This window comes from Geotrypetes seraphini, chromosome 1 (assembly GCF_902459505.1).
Source record: "Geotrypetes seraphini chromosome 1, aGeoSer1.1, whole genome shotgun sequence".
Taxonomy (NCBI): Eukaryota; Metazoa; Chordata; class Amphibia; order Gymnophiona; family Dermophiidae; genus Geotrypetes; species Geotrypetes seraphini.
The window spans coordinates 14,365,674-14,384,819 of NC_047084.1; the positions used below are offsets into that span (position 1 = coordinate 14,365,674).

The window sequence follows — 19,146 nt, forward strand, 5'->3', positions numbered from 1 at the left end:
CTGGCAGGAGCCCAACCCCTCCTGCCGAGGCGCGAGCCCCACAACCCCCCACCCCCCCTTTAAAATATGGGCAGGAGGGATCCCAGGCCCTCCTGCCCACAACACCCCTCCCCATGACCACCCCCCAAACCCCTGATCAGCCCCCCAACCCTCCTGGTCACCTCGGAACCCTGCGACTCCCGACACTCCCCGAACCCCCCTTCACATACATAAGTTGGCTGGACAGATGGGTCCCAAGCCTGTCCAGCCGGCAGGCTTGCCATCCTCCGAATGGTGGGCCTTAGGGCATGATTGGGAGGGGTGCCCCCAGGAGGGGGCACCTAAGGCCCCACCCACAGGGGACAGGGCAATCCGGGGTTCATGGGGGGGTCTATCGGGGGTTTGGGGGGGAAGTTGTGGGGGGGTGCATTGTGAGCAGGAAGGCCTGTGATCCCTCCTGCCCATATTTTAAGGGGGATGGGGGCTGCCCTGGGCGCAGGAGGGGTTGTGCTCCCTCCTGCCCGTATTTTGGGGGGGGGGGGTCACGCGGCTCGCACCTTGGCAGGAGGGGTTGAGCTCCCTCCTGCCGGTATTGGTTCGGTGGTGCTGGGTGGATCGCAATCGTGGCAGGAGAGATTGGGCATCTCTCCTTCCGCGGGTCATGGCAGTTCGTGGTAGGGGGTGGGGCGATTGTGATTGCAGCAGGGGAGATAAGCCATCTCTCCTGCCTCGATCGTTGTGGGTGTGTGTGTATGTGGATTCTGTAACCAGTGTTGTTTTTGACAGATGCCGGTTACAGAATCCAGCTTTTAGGCGAAGGACTGGCCCCTCCTTCACCTAAAAGGTCTTGTTTTGGACGTTTGGGACTTAGGCTAGTTTTGAGTTGATAATGTGTTGTTAGACGTAGTGGTGGTCTGGGCGTTTAAATTGCTGAACGTAGAATTAGGCCATTCTCAAAAAAAACTCATTTTGGATGGTTTTTTTGAGAATGAACATTTTCAGCGTTTAGGGCCTTAGGCCAAAAGGGGTCTTAGAAGATTTTTTTTATTATGCCTCTCCACAGATTTTCCAACAGAATCCACTCTACAAGCTGACACCTGGATAAATTTTTTGAAAAGTAGGGTTTTGATTTCTTTTCGAAAAGTTTTAAAGTCGCCCGTTGCCGTCAATAGGTTGGAGATGGAGTGGTTAAGTTTTGCTGCTTGCGTTGCCAGAAGGTTATCAAACATCTTTTTGCGCTGAGTGCCCTTGAGTGGAGGGAAGGCAAAAGGGTTCGGAGTTCTTCTTTGTCTTGAGGTGAGGATCTGGTTTAGGCGGTTGTTTAGATAGGGGGGGGCGGAGCCGTTTAGTGTTTTGAATAATAGACAGTAGAATTTGAATTGAATTCGTGCTTGCATAGGTAGCCAGTGAGAGTCTAGGAAGGCAGTTGTAATATGATCATATTTTCTCAGGGAGTAGATCAGTCTGAGGGCAGTGTTTTGTATAGTCTGAAGTTTGTTTTATCATGTTGGCAGGACAAGGTAGATAGAGGGAATTGCAATAGTCCAGTAGACCTAAGACTAGGGATTGGACAATTAGCCTGAATTGTGCTAGGTCGAAGAATTTTCTTATTTTACGTAGATTTCTCATAATTAAAAAAGCTTTCTGGGATGTTTTATTGATTTGGGACTGCATTGTGCAGCATCTGTCTATCGTTACTCCTAGGAGTTTAAGTTTCGGCTGTATTGGGTATTTGGTGTTTTTAATTTTCAGTTCTGTAATGGTGGGAGTTTTGGCCTTTTCAAGCAGAAGGAATTTTGTTTTATCTGAGTTTAGTTTCAGTTTGTGGTCTACCATCCATTTTTCCACTGCATCTAGGGTTATTTCCAGTTTTGCTGTAGTGGTGGGCTCTGATGGGTCGAAGGGGAGGAGTATGGTGATGTCGTCTGCATAGCATGCACTGCTTTCAATGCATATGCATTGGGGAAATCCTGAAAACCCAACTGGAATACGGCTCTCGAGGATCGAAGTTCCCTACCCTTGACTTAGGCGATTAAGTATGATACTCGGCACTTAACCGCATAAGTTAAACTGAAAAAATATATGCTTGATGTGGTCCTATTTATCTTGTTAACTTTTGTGATTAAGTGATAAATATTGGCACTTAATTGCATAAGTACCGATTCTGATCCTGGACTACCCACAAAATTGCCCACTATGAGTTTGGTGATTAGAGCAGATAACCCTATACAAGCAATTTAACCAGGCAGAATCCTTTCCTGCTCGCTTATACCACTTCATATACTGACCCCTTAGGGCCAGATTTTATAAACAGTGCCCTTGTTAGGTTCCCTAATTGCAGTCGTCTAGCAATGCCTAACTAAACTCCATGCACAACCTAAATTGTTTCAGTTAGCTTAAATGATGGGGTAACTGACCGAGCCATTGAAGTTAATTGATAAATAAATAATAATAAAAAACATAATAACCAATTAAGAGTGCCGTGTGGAACTCAGAGCAGTGCCTAGTAACACCTAAGTCAAGGCGCCCTCTGATAAATAATTATGCCTACCTGAAAATTAGGCATGGTTAGAATAGGCATGGCTGACTTAGGCATCATTAGGTGTCTGAGACTGAGTTAGACACTGGTAAATTAGGCCCAGTAAAACTTGGCCTAATGTACTGGTGCCTACTAGAGAGTTGCGCAGGGACAGCAATCCCACCCATCCCCCACCAGAATCCTGCCCGTCCCCATCTGTACCCGGCAGAATCCTGCCCATCTGTGCCCTTTCCCACCAGAATCTCCTCCATTCCTACCCATCCCTGCAAGGAATCCCCTCCGTCCCTCCATAAAAATTTCCTGTCCCCAAAAAAGGCAGCAATTACTTCTGATAGTTTTGATTTTAGTTTTAATTGAGTTTTACAGAAAATTCAAAACAAAGTCAGACATCTGCCAGAACAGGCATAAAACCAATACCCCTTCTCCCTCCCTCTCCTCAGTCGAGTGGGGTTGGCATATCAACAAAATGCTATCCCAAAGAAGTAGATTTAAGGCAGAATTTGATGAACAGAAAGAAGATGCCAGGTGCAGCAATTCTCTTCTCCTCCGCTCTTTTTTTTATTTTATTTTTTTATAGTTACATATTTAATGTTGGAACCTGCTGGTCTGAAGCAGTTTAATGCAGGGTAGTCTAGTTCCGGAGCTGCACAGTTATGCTACCCAGTCTCTCCCTTGCTCCTCTGCACAGCCACAGTGAGTGGTTGGAAGCTTGAGCCAACGAGATTCTTGAGGGGAGGTCTTATGCCAAGGCTCACTACATGGAGAGCTCTGCACATCCACCAATCTGGGAACACTTCTACAAGGAAGTGCTCATGATTGGCTATCAAGCTCCAGCTCTGTCTCCTTGGTGCGCTGAGTGATTGAAGAATCTTAGAGGGAACATTGGAAGAAAGGTAGACTGGCATTTCCGTGGGAGTCCCGGACAACCAGCGTCCATCCCCATGGGAGTCCCATGGACCTGGGGGGTATTCCTGTGTGGTAATCCCTGTTCCCATGCAGACCTCTAGTACCTGCCTCTATTGTGCCCTGCAACCCTTTCACTTAGGCACCGCTAGACATGATTCTATAAGTGATGCCTAGCAATTCTTTGACAACCATGTGGAGTGGAACCTACAATGTAGGTGCGCTTAGATGCTGTTTATAGAATCTGGCCCTTAAAATCTAAGTAAAAAAACCCTCCAATGAAGATTTTGATGCTGCTTTATTGCATGAGATTGCTAGTTTGCACAGATTAGGAAATAATCATCAAACTTTAATAGACTCTGCTGGTATGCACAGGACATTCTTCATTCATTTCTGTTTTTACCTATACTGTATACCGTATTTTCACGCATATAACGCGCGCGTTATACGCGTTTTTACCTACCGCGCATACCCCTCGCGCGTTATATGCATGAGCGCGGTATACCAAAGTTTTAAAACATAGTTCCCACCCCGCCCGACGCCCGATTCACCCCCCCAGCAGGACCGCTCGCACCCCCACCCCGAACGACCGCTCGCACGCGCTCCCATCCGCACCCGCATCCACGATCGGAGCAAGAGGGAGCCCAAGCCCTCTTGCCCGGCCGACTCCCCGACGTCCGATACATCCCCCCCCCCGGCAGGACCACTCGCACCCCCACCCCGAACGACCGCTCGCACGCGCTCCCACCCGCACCCGCATCCACGATCGGAGCAAGAGGGAGCCCAAGCCCTCTTGCCCGGCCGACTCCCCGACGTCCGATACATCCCCCCCCCCCCGGCAGGACCACTCGCACCCCCACCCCGAACGACCGCTCGCACGCGCTCCCACCCGCACCCGCATCCACGATCGGAGCAAGAGGGAGCCCAAGCCCTCTTGCCCGGCCGACTCCCCGACGTCCGATACATCCCCCCCCCCGGCAGGACCACTCGCACCCCCACCCCGAACGACCGCCGACTTCCCGACAATATCGGGCCAGAAGGGAGCCCAAACCCTCCTGGCCACGGCGACCCCCTAACCCCACCCCGCACTACATTACGGGCAGGAGGGATCCCAGGCCCTCCTGCCCTCGACGCAACCCCCCCTCCCCCCCAAGAACCTCCGACCGCCCCCCAGCCGACCCGCGATCCCCCTGGCGACCCCAACGACCCCCCCACCCCCCTTCCCCGTACCTTTAGTAGTTGGCCGGACAGACGGGAGCCAAACCCGCCTGTCCGGCAGGCAGCCAACGAAGGAATGAGGCCGGATTGGCCCATCCATCCTAAAGCTCCGCCTACTGGTGGGGCCTAAGGCGCGTGGGCCAATCAGAATAGGCCCTGGAGCCTTAGGTCCCACCTGGGGGCGCGGCCTGAGGCACATGGGCCCAACCCGACCATGTGCCTCAGGCCGCGCCCCCAGGTGGGACCTAAGGCTCCAGGGCCTATTCTGATTGGCCCACGCGCCTTAGGTCCCACCAGTAGGCGGAGCTTTAGGATGGATGGGCCAATCCGGCCTCATTCCTTCGTTGGCTGCCTGCCGGACAGGCGGGTTTGGCTCCCGTCTGTCCGGCCAACTACTAAAGGTACGGGGAAGGGGGGTGGGGGGGTCGTGGGGGTCGCCAGGGGGATCGCGGGTCGGCTGGGGGGCGGTCGGAGGTTCTTGGGGGGGAGGGGGGTTTGCGTCGAGGGCAGGAGGGCCTGGGATCCCTCCTGCCCGTAATGTAGTGCGGGGTGGGGTTAGGGGGTCGCCGTGGCCAGGAGGGTTTGGGCTCCCTTCTGGCCCAACTACCAAAGGTACGGGGAAGGGGGGTGGGGGGGTCGTGGGGGTCGCCAGGGGGATCGCGGGTCGGCTGGGGGGCGGTCGGAGGTTCTTGGGGGGGAGGGGGGTTTGCGTCGAGGGCAGGAGGGCCTGGGATCCCTCCTGCCCGTAATGTAGTGCGGGGTGGGGTTAGGGGGTCGCCGTGGCCAGGAGGATTTGGGCTCCCTCCTGGCCCGATATTGTTGGGGAGTCGGCGGTCCTTCGGGGGGGGGGGGAGGGATGTATCGGACGTCGGGGGGGGCATCAGGCTTTCAGGATGGGGACAGACCTTCAAGGGGGGACAGTGCACGGAAGTCAGGGGGGGTGAACGGAGAGTCGGGACAGCGCACGGAAAGTCAGGGCGGGCGAAAGGAGCGTCGGGCAGCATGCGCGGTATACCCGTGAGCGCGGTATATCAAAGTTTTTGTGCAAATCATCGTGATTTCTGCGCGCTATATCCGTGTGCGCGTTTTATACGGGTGCGTGTTATTTGCGTGAAAATACGGTAATTAAGCCTGATTTGGCATCAAACATTTTTGAAAGTGAAGTGATCAATGAAGCCCTATGAATAGACTGATTTCAGATATGGAGTATTTCAGAAACTTACCCTGCAAAAATGAATGCAAATTACTGCGATGTTCCTACGTATGGATAGTACCACTAGATGTCAGTATTAGATAATATATACATTTTGCAAAAGTCATGAATGTTGTGTGGTCTTTAAATGGCACAGCTGTAATGTTCTATGGCATTTTTCTTAAAGGGAAAAGCTATATTAAAAGCTCTCCAGAAGTATAGTGTAGTTAGACTATGTAAAAATACTTTTAAGATGATAATGTTGCTCATTCTGACATATTTCCCCTCTTTTACGAACGGATAGCACGGGTTTTAGTGCCGGCAGTGGCGGTAACTGCTCTGATGCATATAGAATTCCTATGAGCGTGGGAGCACTTACCGCTGCTGCTGGCGCTAAAACCTGCGCTATCTGTTCATATAAGAGAGGGATATTTCTTAAAAAATTTATTGGAAATTGTTTTGAATGAAAAGACTTTCAGAACAAAGCAAAAAATCAAAACAAAACAAAACACTTTTTGGGACAAAGAATTGTGATTTCTGTATAAACCTGCCCTTGGTATCTCACTCTTAGCAAGTTTAAACTTTGTTCAATCCCATGGTGAACTTGTGATGGTTTTTGACAATACAGTACTGGATACACTGAGGACAAATTCAACTAGACTCATTGGGGTTGGGAAGTAAAAGCCCTGAGCTAGGTGAAACATTAAATGCCTCTAAAGAAATGGGGAAAAACAAGAAACATCTGGAAAGCAATGTATACCAATGTTTATAATTTAGGAAATAAGGCTCTGGATCTAGAGGTTAGGATGGAAGAAGCTGATGGATTTAGTGGTGGCCAAAGAGATGTAATTCATGGAGAACCATGACTAGGACATAGTTTTTTATTCATTTATTCACATGAAGTTTTTACAACACTTTTCAATGGACATTTGAACTTGTTAAATACATTGTTGAAACAAGAAACAAACTTCTAACTAACTCTAAAAAGGAGCAATGATAGACATTGAAACACGATTGAGGGCTTGTACCCGTTTGTGATTTCTATACCTTCAATGGTTCTGAGCTCCTTTGTTAGTTATTTGAAATAGATTGTGTGTTCCTTTATTGTTATATACTAGGACATAGTTATACCAGGCTATAATCTATTTAAAAAGGATAGGGTAGGAAGAAAGGGAGAAGGAGTGGCATTACATGTTAAAGAAAATATCAAAATGACAGAATAAGTATGATATACAGGCCTCCTTCACAGAAAGAAGTAGTGGACAGAGATTTAATTTAAGAAATTAAAAATATAATTGTGAAATGGGAAGTATTATTAACAGTTGATTTTAATATGCCAAATGTCACTTGGGGTCGTCCTTTTGCTGGATCATCTAGAAGCAGGGAGATCCTGGATTCTCTATACAGTTCCATATAGACAACATATAAACTAAGGAGGAAATTCTATAATCAGTGCCAGTATCGGTGGCTGCCCAAGAAGCACATGTCAATCACAAATCAGCACCGATTATAGAATTTCAGGTTTTTGAAAAAAAATTTTACACTAGCACCTTAAATGTAGGTCAGCATTGTGGTGCAATGGTTAGAGCTACAGCCTCAGCACCCTGAGGTTGTGGGTTCAAACCCTGTATAGCTCCTTGAGACCCTGGGCAAGTTATTTAATCCTTCACTGTCCCAGGGCCATCAGATAGACTGCGAGTCCGCCAGGACAAATAGGGAAAATACTTGAGTACCTGATATGTAACCCATTCTGCACTCCTTTGAGAAGACAGGCTAAAAAAATCAAATAAATAAATAAGGCACCAGTGTCACATTTACAGAAGCACCTAAGGATACTTAAGGCCACAAGCCACACCGACCCCTAAGCACTTCTGTAAGCACAACACCAGTGCTATAAATGAAGGCACTATTCAGCACTAGAGAATGACACGGGGACTATTTACTGTGGTAAACCATGGTCACCGCAGTAAATCCGCAGGAATGGGGACAAGACCTTTCACCACCCCGCAGGAATGGGGACAAGACCTTTCACCGCCCCATGGAAGCGGTGAAAAGTCTTGCTCCTGTGGTAAAAAAAATTGCACCTTTGTCAGACTCGGCATCTCCTCCCCAGCTCCTCTTGGGCCTATTTTACCTTCAGAAGCCAGCCATGCCATGATGAAGACAGAAGGAACCCAGAACCAAAGCCTGAGACCAATGTGATTTGAAGAATAAAATTACCAGACAACAAAAGGTAGACAAAAAAAAAACAACTTTATATTTTGTGATTAGAATATTTCAAATCTGAAATATGTATTCTGCTAGAGCTGGTATTAGACTGGTATTAGCTGGTATTAACTGGGAACTGTAAAGCCCAGGCTGTGCTTCTTTAGCTTCCAGTTGGCTTAGTGCTCTCTCTCTGACCAGGGGGAAGTTGCTTTAGTTGCTCTCCCCAGTCCTGTACCAAGGGGGGGCGGGGGAGGGAACGCTCCGCCCCGGGTGCACGCTCCAAGGGGGTGCACAGCCAGCCGGATCCGGAACCTCCCGTGCTGCTGCAAACGGCACCTCAGCACGACTGCCGTAAGAGCAGAGTCGGCAGCTGCGCTGAAGTGAATGAAGGTCCCGCGATGACTGCGCCGTCTACCGCCTCTGTTCCAGAAGAGGTATGTGATGTTGGGGGTGGACCGGCAGCCGCAGTCATCGTGGGATCTTGCCGCAACTGCATCTGCCGGCCCAGGCCCCTACGACATCACTTATCTCTTCAATCCAGAGCAGAAGCACTCATCGTGGGACCTTACGGATGGAGAAAGAAAGGCTTTAACATACACTGAAGGTTTTTTGCCAATGAGGTGACCGCTCGACCACCTTTAACAAACCACTTCGGTTGAGGTGGGAAGGCCCTTTCTGAGGCTTTTTCCTTCATTTTTGAGTTATTTTATAGCCTATGTTGTTCTCATATCATAATATTGGACATCACAGCAATCACTATTGAAAGTGTTTATTTCTTTACATATGCTAGGTACACCACTGGCTCTCCCCTAACACTATTTATGCCATGTGTGACTAAAGTATTCTGTTAGCTTGATTTTTCTAAGTAGCATTCTGTAGTAATTTGGTTTGTTCAGTTTTCACAATTGTGAAAGGGAGAGGAGACAGGGGTTTTGTTGATCCTTGCTCTGTATTATTTGTGTTTATAAAATGACAATTGTACAAAATAATCTCTTTTTATACTTTAATAAAATAAGTTCAGTATAAAATCATAACTATTCGAGGCTTGTGCGGGTGGGATCTGACAGTTTGCAGGGCGGGGACAGGGACTGAGCTCGCAGGGACAGGGCAGGGATGGGGACCGAGCTCGCGGGGATGGGGATGAGCTCATAGGGATGGGGCGGGAACGGTGATTAATTTTTTCCCCGTGCCATTCTCTATTCAGCACTCTGAATGTGCTGAGCAGTCATCTCCCATCACATCACCAGCATATGTAGGGCTCCTAGCCAGGTTTTCTAACAACCTGTGGTGTGTACTTACATACATGTATACACGCTGGACACTCTTGGAAGTATAATGAAACACTTGTATTTGTTCCTATACCAGTTAGATAAGCAATGAGAAGCTTTTGAATGCATTAAAATTGCTTTTTTCGCAGTTTCCTTTGACATCTTTTGGTGATCACTGTTTCTTTCTTTCTGCCTTTCCTTTGGACTATAGATTTATATCTAATAAAGGGTAAGAGACCACAAATCAGAACAAGCTCCGATCCCGTATAGGGAGGAGCGAGGCCAAATCGGCCCGAAGCCGGAGCGAATAGATAGGAGGGGGGGGAAGGGAGGAGGATAGGAAACGCCAATCAGCGAGGGAGGGGGGAGGGGAGGGAGGGTTAGGAGATGAGGGGGAAGCGGAAGGGAGGTCGCCCCTTTTCCCGACGGCGGTCCAGGGAGATCGACGCGACTTCCCTTCCGCTCACCCACTACAGAAATGTGGGTTTTTTTCTCACCTTGCTGGAGTGCTCCCGCGGAGCCAGAAGTCGGCAGGGCATCAACAAGGCGCCTCCGGCTCCAGTATCCGTGAGCCATGTGTGGGCTGGGACGTTGGGCCGCTGCACACGCGGCCAGGAGCATTTCCTCACCCAAACTCTATGTCAATATTCAGTCTTGGTGACAGCAGAATTATGCATCGTGTTGAGAAATGGTTGAAAAATCATATGTTAGTTTTGAATAAGGATAAATCAGTTGTATGTTCGTTTACCGGTTCCTTACTCCAGCCTACCATTCCACTTAAGTTTTTTCATACTATTATTACCCCAGTTGTAATCTTTTGGTATCTATGGGTAATTCTTGACTCCAATTTTATCCTTTCTGCCACAGATTTCTAACCTTACAAAACTCAGGGCTCCTTTTACGAAGGTGCGCTATTGTTTTTAGCGCACGTACAAGATTAGTGCACGCTATAGCGCACGCTAGCCGAAAAACTACCACCACGCTAGCCGAAAAACTAAAAGGAGGCGGTAGCGGCTAGCGTGCTATAACCACTAGCGCACTTTTGTAAAAGGAGCCCTCAGTTTCTATGTCTTTTGCCAGCTGCTTGCTGCTTGTTATCTTTCTGAGCATGACCACTGCCATGCTCTCATCCTATCATTCTTTGTCTCTCAGCTTGACTATTGCAATGTTACTTATGCTGGTCTTTTTTGTACCTACCTAAAAATCTTCAGTCATTCCAATATACAGCCATACTTTATTGTGCTGAGCATTAGAGAATGACATGGGGTCAGATTTGTCCCCGTCCACACAGGAACTCAATTTTCCCAATCCATCCCGGTGAGTTTTGTCGCTGTCCCTGTCCCATTCTTTTAAGCTCTACCTTAACCGCGCAAGCTTCGAACACTTACGATTTTTAAATGTTTGAAGCTTGTGTAGATGAAGATGGAGTTTGCAGGAATGGGGCAAGGATAGGAAAATAACTCATGGGGATGGGAAAATGAGTTCCCGCGGGAACGGGGAAAACTTTGTCCCCATGCCATTCTCTACTCAGCATTATGATGTTATTCATCTTATGAAACAGGTTACCAGTCAAACAAAGATAATTTACAAACTTGTAGTACTTATATTTAAGGCACTTAGATTTGGTGTTCCTGGCTTATATCTCTCCAAAGAAAATAGAATAGAACAAAGTGTGGAAATGTCCAATAAACCTGGTGGATTCAATCTTCTTTAAAAAGTCCTTTATTCATCCAGAAAATCAATGACCCGACATGTACATGTTTCGGCCAGAACAGCCTGCTTCAGGAGTCTATACACATAGACAAAAATAAATATACAGACAATAATCATCATCATATAAAAATCATCATATAGAGAACACACAAATGACACACAACGGCAAAATATGAAAGATGATAATATATAGCAAATAACATAACAGATAATAATATATAACAAATAATAATATATAGCAGTGAGGAATTCTAATTAACCTAATATAGCCCCTACTGATACATACATAAACACATTTGATATACATAAACATAAAAAACACCAATCCCCAAAATCAATAAATGTAATTCATGTGATAAAAGATCATATGATTCATAAACTAAAATAAACACATTAATAAACATAATCTCATTTCAAAATAATTTATTTAAAAAATATATGCATATAGGGCTCCTTTTACGAAGGTGCGCTAAGTGTTTTTAGCGCATGCTATAGCGCGCGCTAGCTGAAAATCTACCACCTGCTCAAAAGGAGGCAGTAGCGGCTAGCATGTGGGGCAATTTAGCGCGCGCTATTCCGCACGTTAAGGCCCTAATGCGCTTTCATAAAAGGAGCCCATAATCTCATAGGAAACTTCACACAATCTCATATAGACATCTATAAGTCAAACAGGTATAAAAAAAAGCCATATACCATTTTCTATATCTGACATACCTCAAATTCTTCTGAATGTGGGAATATATATATATACCTTAAAAAAACAGTAACCGTAAACAGGCTACTGATGGTAAAAAAAATTGATGTGCAATTATTAGTGTTTAATAATTTAAAAACAAATGCTACTCATTGACCCACAAGGGCGGGAGGAGTAAAGTTCACACCAATGGCTATGCAAGTCTTATACACGCTGAAGACACTGAGAGGAACCCAATATTTATCCAACCGCTACCAAAAAAAGCATTTCAATATACCTAAAAGCTAAAAATAAAACACAAAACTTTAAAAGAAAGTGCAAAAGGAAGCAAGAATAAGCTTACTTATATCAACCTGCAGAAAAAGACTGCTGATATAGAACATATGCGTTGCTCGTTTGTTAAAAATGAATGCCCGCAATCTGACACATTTATGCTATGTGAGGTATCGAGAACCACCCCGAGCGGCGTAATGACGTCACTCCGTATTCATGTAATAAAAAGTATTGATAAATACCACATCTTAAAACACATAAAAGTTAATATAACCAATGAAAACTGCTGTCCTCATTTTAAAAAAGGAATGTAGTATGGAAAGGTGCATACAGAAAAACAAACAAGAAAGTATAATGACTGAGCAATTTTGGCTTAAAGTTTGTTCAAACTGTAACTTTTCCAAAGTTTGTCAAGCTGCTGACAAAAAAACATTTCAAAAGTACTTAACAAACTAACAATACTAAACAGGTTTGGAAGAATGGGAATGACAAACTTACTTGTGGCTATTTGTAGAAGAAATAGCTACTGTCAAAAAGACGTGCACGTTGCTTGTTTATTCAAAATGAATGCTCGTAATCTGATGCATTTATACAATGTGGTATCCAATGAACTCCCCCCAGGTGACGTAAATGATGTCACTCCGTAATCGTATTTGAAGATGAATTACTGAAAAACACACCCTGACACAAATAAAAACTAATATACTCAATAAAAAACAGTGCTCATTTAAAAAGTAGGGTACTCTCAGTATGCGATATTATAAAACAACACATGCTGGATGATGTGATGACGTCACTTAAGACTCAAAAACACATGTGATGCAGTGTAAAGATCACACCACACTAAGAAGAAATAAAGAAAAAATGTGTATAAAAAGGGGTTGCAAAGAAAATATTGTCCAACCCTGAATTTTATAAAAAAAAGTAGCTACATAGTGTGACCATATGGCTCCAGAAAAAAGGGGACGGATTGAGACATCTGGGTTTTACTTCCATTGAAAGCAACCAAGATGTCTCAATCTGTTCTCCTTACTTCCATTGCTTTCAATGGAAGTAAAACCCGGATGTCTCAAGCCGTTCCCTTTCTTCTGGAGCCATATGGTCACACTATACTTAGCATATATCTCATATGCTCTCTTCACTACTGGTTGTATGTTCACTTCGCAATTGCTAATATATTAAAAAAAAAAAATCCCAGAGGAAGTAGAAACAAAATGTTTCTTTAAAATATATAATATCTTTGAGATACGTCAGACATTTTTCTACTGAATACAAAATTTAAAAAGCACATTAAACTACAGGATAGATGTAATAAATATAAAAGAATATCATATGCAAAAAATGATTATGACCAAAAAGTGTCAAACAGCTGGAGAGAACAAAGAGGGTTGGGGTGAGTAAATAGGCTACAATAATAAATCTGCCAGGACATTTGGAAAAAAAAGCCCTATTGGGAGGGAAAAGTGAATTGAATCAAATGGAAAAATCAATTCAATGGACCAAATCGAATAATTTTTCCCTGAATTGGGCAGCACTAGTACTGTCTGGTTAAATCTGGTTAGGTGGTCACAAGCAATTTAACCAGGCAGGAACCCCTAGAACAGGGGTAGGGAACTCTGGTCCTCGAGAGCTGTATTCCAGTCGGGTTTTCAGGATTTCCTCAATGAATATGCATTGAAAGCAGTGCATGCAAATAGATCTCATGCATATTCATTGGGGAAATCCTGAAAACCCAAATGGAATATGGCTCTTGAGGACCGGAGTTCCCTACCCCTGCCCTAGAATATTGACATCCCCCCCCCAGACTCTATCAGTGGTGCAAAACTGAAAGAAGAGAAAAAAATGCATTTCCTTTTATACTGTGCAAAATGCAAAAATGGAAAGGATGCATATTTCCTAAAGAATTCACATTTCAATCATTAAATATCTAAATCAGGGGTGTCCAATGTTGGTCCTCGAGGGCCGAAGTCCAGTCGGATTTTCAGGATTTCCCCAATGAATATACATGAGGTCTATTTACATGCACTGCTTTCATTGTATGCTAATAGATCTCATGCATATTCATTGGGGAAATCCTGAAAACCCGACTGGATTGCGGCCCTCGAGGACCAACATTGGACACCCCTGATCTAAATACATTATTTTTGCCTATTCTATCTTTGTCTGGGCATTTTAGCTTTGTAGTCAGATTGGTTGCAGTTTCTTTTTTATACTTTTTTGGTCTCAATTTTCTCCTAAGCTCTTCCTAAAAAGTTCCAGTGAAGATTTGATTCTATTTTGAAACCTTCGTAAATGTCTCTCTACCTTCTACCAAAATGAGCTTCTGTGCTATGCACATCTTAAGCAGTCTGGAAAACTTAACAGCATCAGAGGGCACTGTGAGGTCTCTACTGTAGAGTGCAGGAAGTTCAGTGCTTGAAAATGTTTCAGAGCAAAATTCAGGGTCCCTGTGGAAGAAAGACTATAGGAAAGGAAAGGAATGGATAAGAATAAAAACAAACAAACATAAAAAAACTCCAGACATCCCACAGAGCACAGAAAGTTATCTGTGTTATGTACATCTCCTGACTCAGCTCATGGGTGGCCCTCAGCGCATTGAGAAACAGCAACGCTTTACTAGGGTTACCATATGGCTTCAGAAAAAGGAGGACAGATGGATACATCCAGGTTTTACTTCCATTGCTTTCAATGAAGTAAAAACCTGGATGTCTCAAGCCATCCTCTTTTTTCTGGAGCCATATGGTAACCCTACTTTAGTTCCACATCAGTTCATATCTAGAAGTTTCCAAGGAGGAACATTGCCAGGGCCGCCATCAGGGCAGTACTACCAGTCCTGCATTCAGGGGCCCGGAGGTGACAGGGGGCCCGGGCTCCCCCAGGGTCCTAGGCAGTATTCCCTCTAAGGCAGCGGTCTCAAACACACGGCCCGCTTGTGGCTCTCCAGGTTTTATTTGTGGCCCGCGGTCTGGAGGCGATCATTCTTCTTTTGGAGCAGCAGCCGGCTCGTTCGTTCAAAGCCGCGGGTTGGCGGCTCCTTGCGCTATCCACTCCTGCATCGGAAGCCTCTCTGACGTCACACCATCAGAGAGGCTTCAGACGCAGGCACGGATCTCGCAAGAAGCCGCCACCCGCGGCTTTGAACGAATGAGCCGGCCAGACACGCTGCTGCTCCAGTGGCGTACCAAGGGGGGGGGGCGGTCAACTGTTCTCCTTAGCGTACGGCTCGCGGCTCGTCTAGAGCAGTGGTTCCCAACCCTGTCCTGGAGGAACACCAGGCCAATTGGGTTTTCAGGCTAGCCCTAATGAATATGCATGAAGCAAATTTGCATGCCTATAACTTCCATCATATGCAAATCTCTCTCATGCATATTCATTAGGGCTAGCCTGAAAACCCGATTGGCCTGGTGTTCCTCCAGGACAGGGTTGGGAATCACTGGTCTAGAGCAGTGGTGCCCAACCTGCTTCCCTTCCCTTCTCACTGCTGCCATCGGGGATCAGGCCGGCACCGTGTCTTTGATCTCCCTGCTGGGCCGACCAACTCTCGCGGCGGCCCGACGTCAATTCTGACGTCGAGAGGACGTTCTGGCTAGCCAATCGCTGCCTGGCTGCCCGGAATGTCCTTTCCGAAGTTAGAATTGACGTCGGGCGAGGAGAAGCAGGGACATTTCGGCCTGTTCCCATTTGCGGCAGCGGCAGCAGCCCATTCCGCGGCGGTGGTGGCATGGGGGAGGCAGGAAGGAAGAAAGAAAGAAGGTGGGGGGGACAGGGAGCCAGAAAAAAAAGCAAAAAATGGGGCACGAAGGAAGGAAGAAAGAAAGAAAGAAGGGGGGGGACAGGGAACCAGAAACAAAGCAAAAAAATGGGGCACAGAATCAGAGAAAGACAGACAAAGAGAAAGAAAGAAAAAGTTGGGGGAGGGAATGAGGTCTGGAGGAGAGGAAGCATACAGGAGGCTGAAAGAAGGGAAGAAATATTGGATGCACAGTCAGAAGAATAAAGTGCAACCAGATGAAATTACCAAACAAAGGTAGGAAAATGATTTTATTTTCAATTTAGTGATCAAAATGTGTCTGAATTTATATATGCTGTCTATATTTTGCACTATGGCCCCCTTTTACTAAATCGCAATAGTGTTTTTTAGTGCAGGGAGACTATGAGCGTCGAGAGCAGCGCTGGGCATTTAGCGCAGTTCCCTGCGCTAAAAACTGCTATTGTGGTTTAATAAAAAGGATGGGGGGTATATTTGTCTATTTTTGTATGGTTGTTACTGAGGTGACAATGCATAGAGTCATCTGCCTTGATCTCTTTGAAAAAACCCAGAATAGGAATGATAATTAACATTTTCTCAGCGTATAGTGTGTTTTGTGTTTTTTTATTTTATTTTTGGTAGATCATTTTGACTTGGTCATTTTAAAGTAGCTCGCAAGCCCAAAAAGTTTGGGCATCTCTGAGCTAGAGCATTGAAACTGTGTATTTCTATTTTATCCCCCCTTTTACAAAACTGTGGAGCGTTTTTTAGCACCAGCCGTGGTGGTAGCAGCTCTGATGCTCAGAATTCTATGAGCGTCAGGGCTGTTACCACCGTGGCTAAAATCCACACTACAGTTTTGTAAAAGGGGGAGGGGTTCGTTTGTGATGACATATTCCATACTAAGCGAAGGTGTTTTCTGTGTTCTTTGTGTTTGAAAGACATGGTTTTCTGTTAGGATTGACGATGTAGGATTGATCTGTGCTGGTCTGGCTTGTTTAGTTTTACAATGGGTGTATTGATGTACTGCTCACTGCAGTATGTAAGATGCTGCCTTTTCCTAGGTACTCATGTGTGACATGTGGTTTGTTACTAAAAATCATGTTTTTCTTACAGATGGGGGGGGGGGGGTGCCAAAAAATGATGGGCCCCGGGTGTTACATATGCTAGGTACACCACTGTTTGTAAAGATACCAGAAAGCTGGCGTAGCAAAAACTTTAAGTAAATTGTTATTCTTCTAAGTTTTGAGTATTTAACCCTCCCACAATCTCACGGGCACTCATTTCAAGTTTCAAGTTTATTGAGATTTTGATTTAAACGCAATATCAAATATTTTCAATGCGTATAACAAAAATAAATTTGGGGAAATAAATAAAACCATTTGAACAATAAACATACAAACATATCCATAGATGATTAAAAATACATAAGGAGTACAAGGATAAACTACATTTGTTTAAAAATGCGTCCTCCGTGCCTGCTCATAAATTTGTGGAGTATGTAACTTGTCGCTCATGCATATTTTTTTTTGCACACACCTCATCAATCCTTAGAGGAAACATTGGTCCTAGGCCACCATAGCACAAATTCCTGTATTATGCTTCTGCTGTGCACAACAATAAACAATAAACACTGCTGTCATACTTTTTTTTGTCCCCTGCCGATTTCCTGATAGCACCCCCCCCCGGACAAAAGGGGGGGGAAGGGGTGCATGGGGGGGGGCCCAATAGGATTGCTCAGTAAGGGGCCCAGAAATTTCTGATGGCGGCCCTGAACATTGCTGATAGAGCTGGGCAAGAACAGCCCAAGATAGGAATGATGGCAGGTTGAAACCATGATGGGGGCGGAGGGGGGGGGGGGTGCTCTCCTAGGACGCTTACCCTGGAGAAATAGGAAGAAGAAAAAGAACATGAGATACTTTCCATCAAATCAGCCCCAGCCCATCATAATAACTGCTGTCAGCATGTTGCATACATCCTGCTGCAGCTGGGCATATGTACATGATTCCCACCTTTCCACAATTCACAGAAAGTCTGTGCAAGTGGTTAATCTGTCCACTCCTCCATCTTCCCACATTTGTCCATAGCAGTTCAAGCAGTCCCTCTCTGTGCTCCTCTGCATTCTTATAATCATCCAGGGCCTGGTATGAACAGTCCCTTTCCATACTATAAGTAGTTCCAGCTGCTGGCTGTACTTTTTTCAGTCCTTTAGGGCAGTGGTTCCCAATTCTGTCCTGGAGGACCACCAGGCCAATCGGGTTTTCAGGCTAGCCCTAATGAATATGCATGAGAGAGATTTGCATATAATGGAAGTGATAGGCATGCACATCTGCCCCATGCATATTCATAAGGGCTAGCCCAAAAACCCAATTGGCCTGGTGGTCCTCCAGGACAGTGTTGGGAACCACTGCTTTAGGGAGCTAATGACCTATGGAAATGATTTATACCTCTTTTGTCTCAGGATCAGATTATTGTCTGGCAATAAGAAGACTGAGCACTAGTATTTTGAAAATATATTTATTGGAGCATAATAAATATAGAAAACAAAAGCATATTTGGCAATATAATTCTTATTAGCATATTCATTGCAAATTATCTCCCTCTTTTTTAAAGTTGCGCTAGAGGTTTTTTAGCATGGGTCAGCGAGGTAAGTGCTCTGATGCTCATTGGAATTCTATGAGCAATGAAGTATTTACTGCGCTAAAAACCTCTAGTACAGCTTGGTAAAAAACAGCCTATAACTGTTAGCAACTAATGACAGTTTCCTACAACGAGTAGGTTTACCAAATCAAAATGAAATCAGATTACCAGCTCGTCCCTAAGTGCACTTTTGGAACTATAGAAACCTTATCTAGCTAACCCCTGAACTATAGGAAGATAAACCTAATCAAAAATTTAGATCATGTGTGGATGTTATTCAAAAATACCATCTTGGAAGCCCAGCCTAAATATTCCAGGTATTAAAAAAAGGAGGAAGGAAGAACAAATGGCATCTGGCATGGTTGACAAGTGAGGTGAAGGAAGCTATTAGAGCTAAAAGAAAATCCTTTTTTACGCCATCAAAAATTACAAAGACTAGAGGACATCAAATGAAGTTACAGGGAGATACTTTTAAAACCAATAGGAGGAAATATTTTTTTCACTTAGAGAATAGTTAAGCTCCAGAATGCATTGCCAGAAGATGTGGTATGAGCAGTTAATGTAGCTGGTTTTAAAAAAGGTTTGGACAAGTTCCTGGAGAAAAGTTCATAGTCTTCTATTAAGAGAGACATGGGGGAAGTCACTGCTTTCCCTGGATCAGTAGCATGTAATGTTGACACCATTTGGGTTTTTGCCAGGTACTTGTGACCTGAATTGGCCACTGTGAAGATCAGATACTGGGCTAGATAGACCATTGCTATGACCCAGTAA

General features: G+C 45.2%; 1 long non-coding RNA gene across 1 annotated transcript in view; it reads right to left on the bottom strand.

Annotated features, from left to right (window-relative positions):
• The window catches only part of LOC117368174, a 31,921-nt gene extending 19,381 nt beyond the window's left edge, over positions 1-12,540 (bottom strand). The window contains exons 1-3 of the long non-coding RNA XR_004540918.1: positions 12,486-12,540; positions 10,999-11,096; positions 9,805-9,960 (exon numbers count right to left, since the gene is read on the bottom strand). This is a non-coding gene — a long non-coding RNA (uncharacterized LOC117368174). The remainder of the gene's footprint in view (positions 1-9,804; positions 9,961-10,998; positions 11,097-12,485) is intronic.
• Between the last annotated feature and the right edge of the window lie 6,606 nt (positions 12,541-19,146).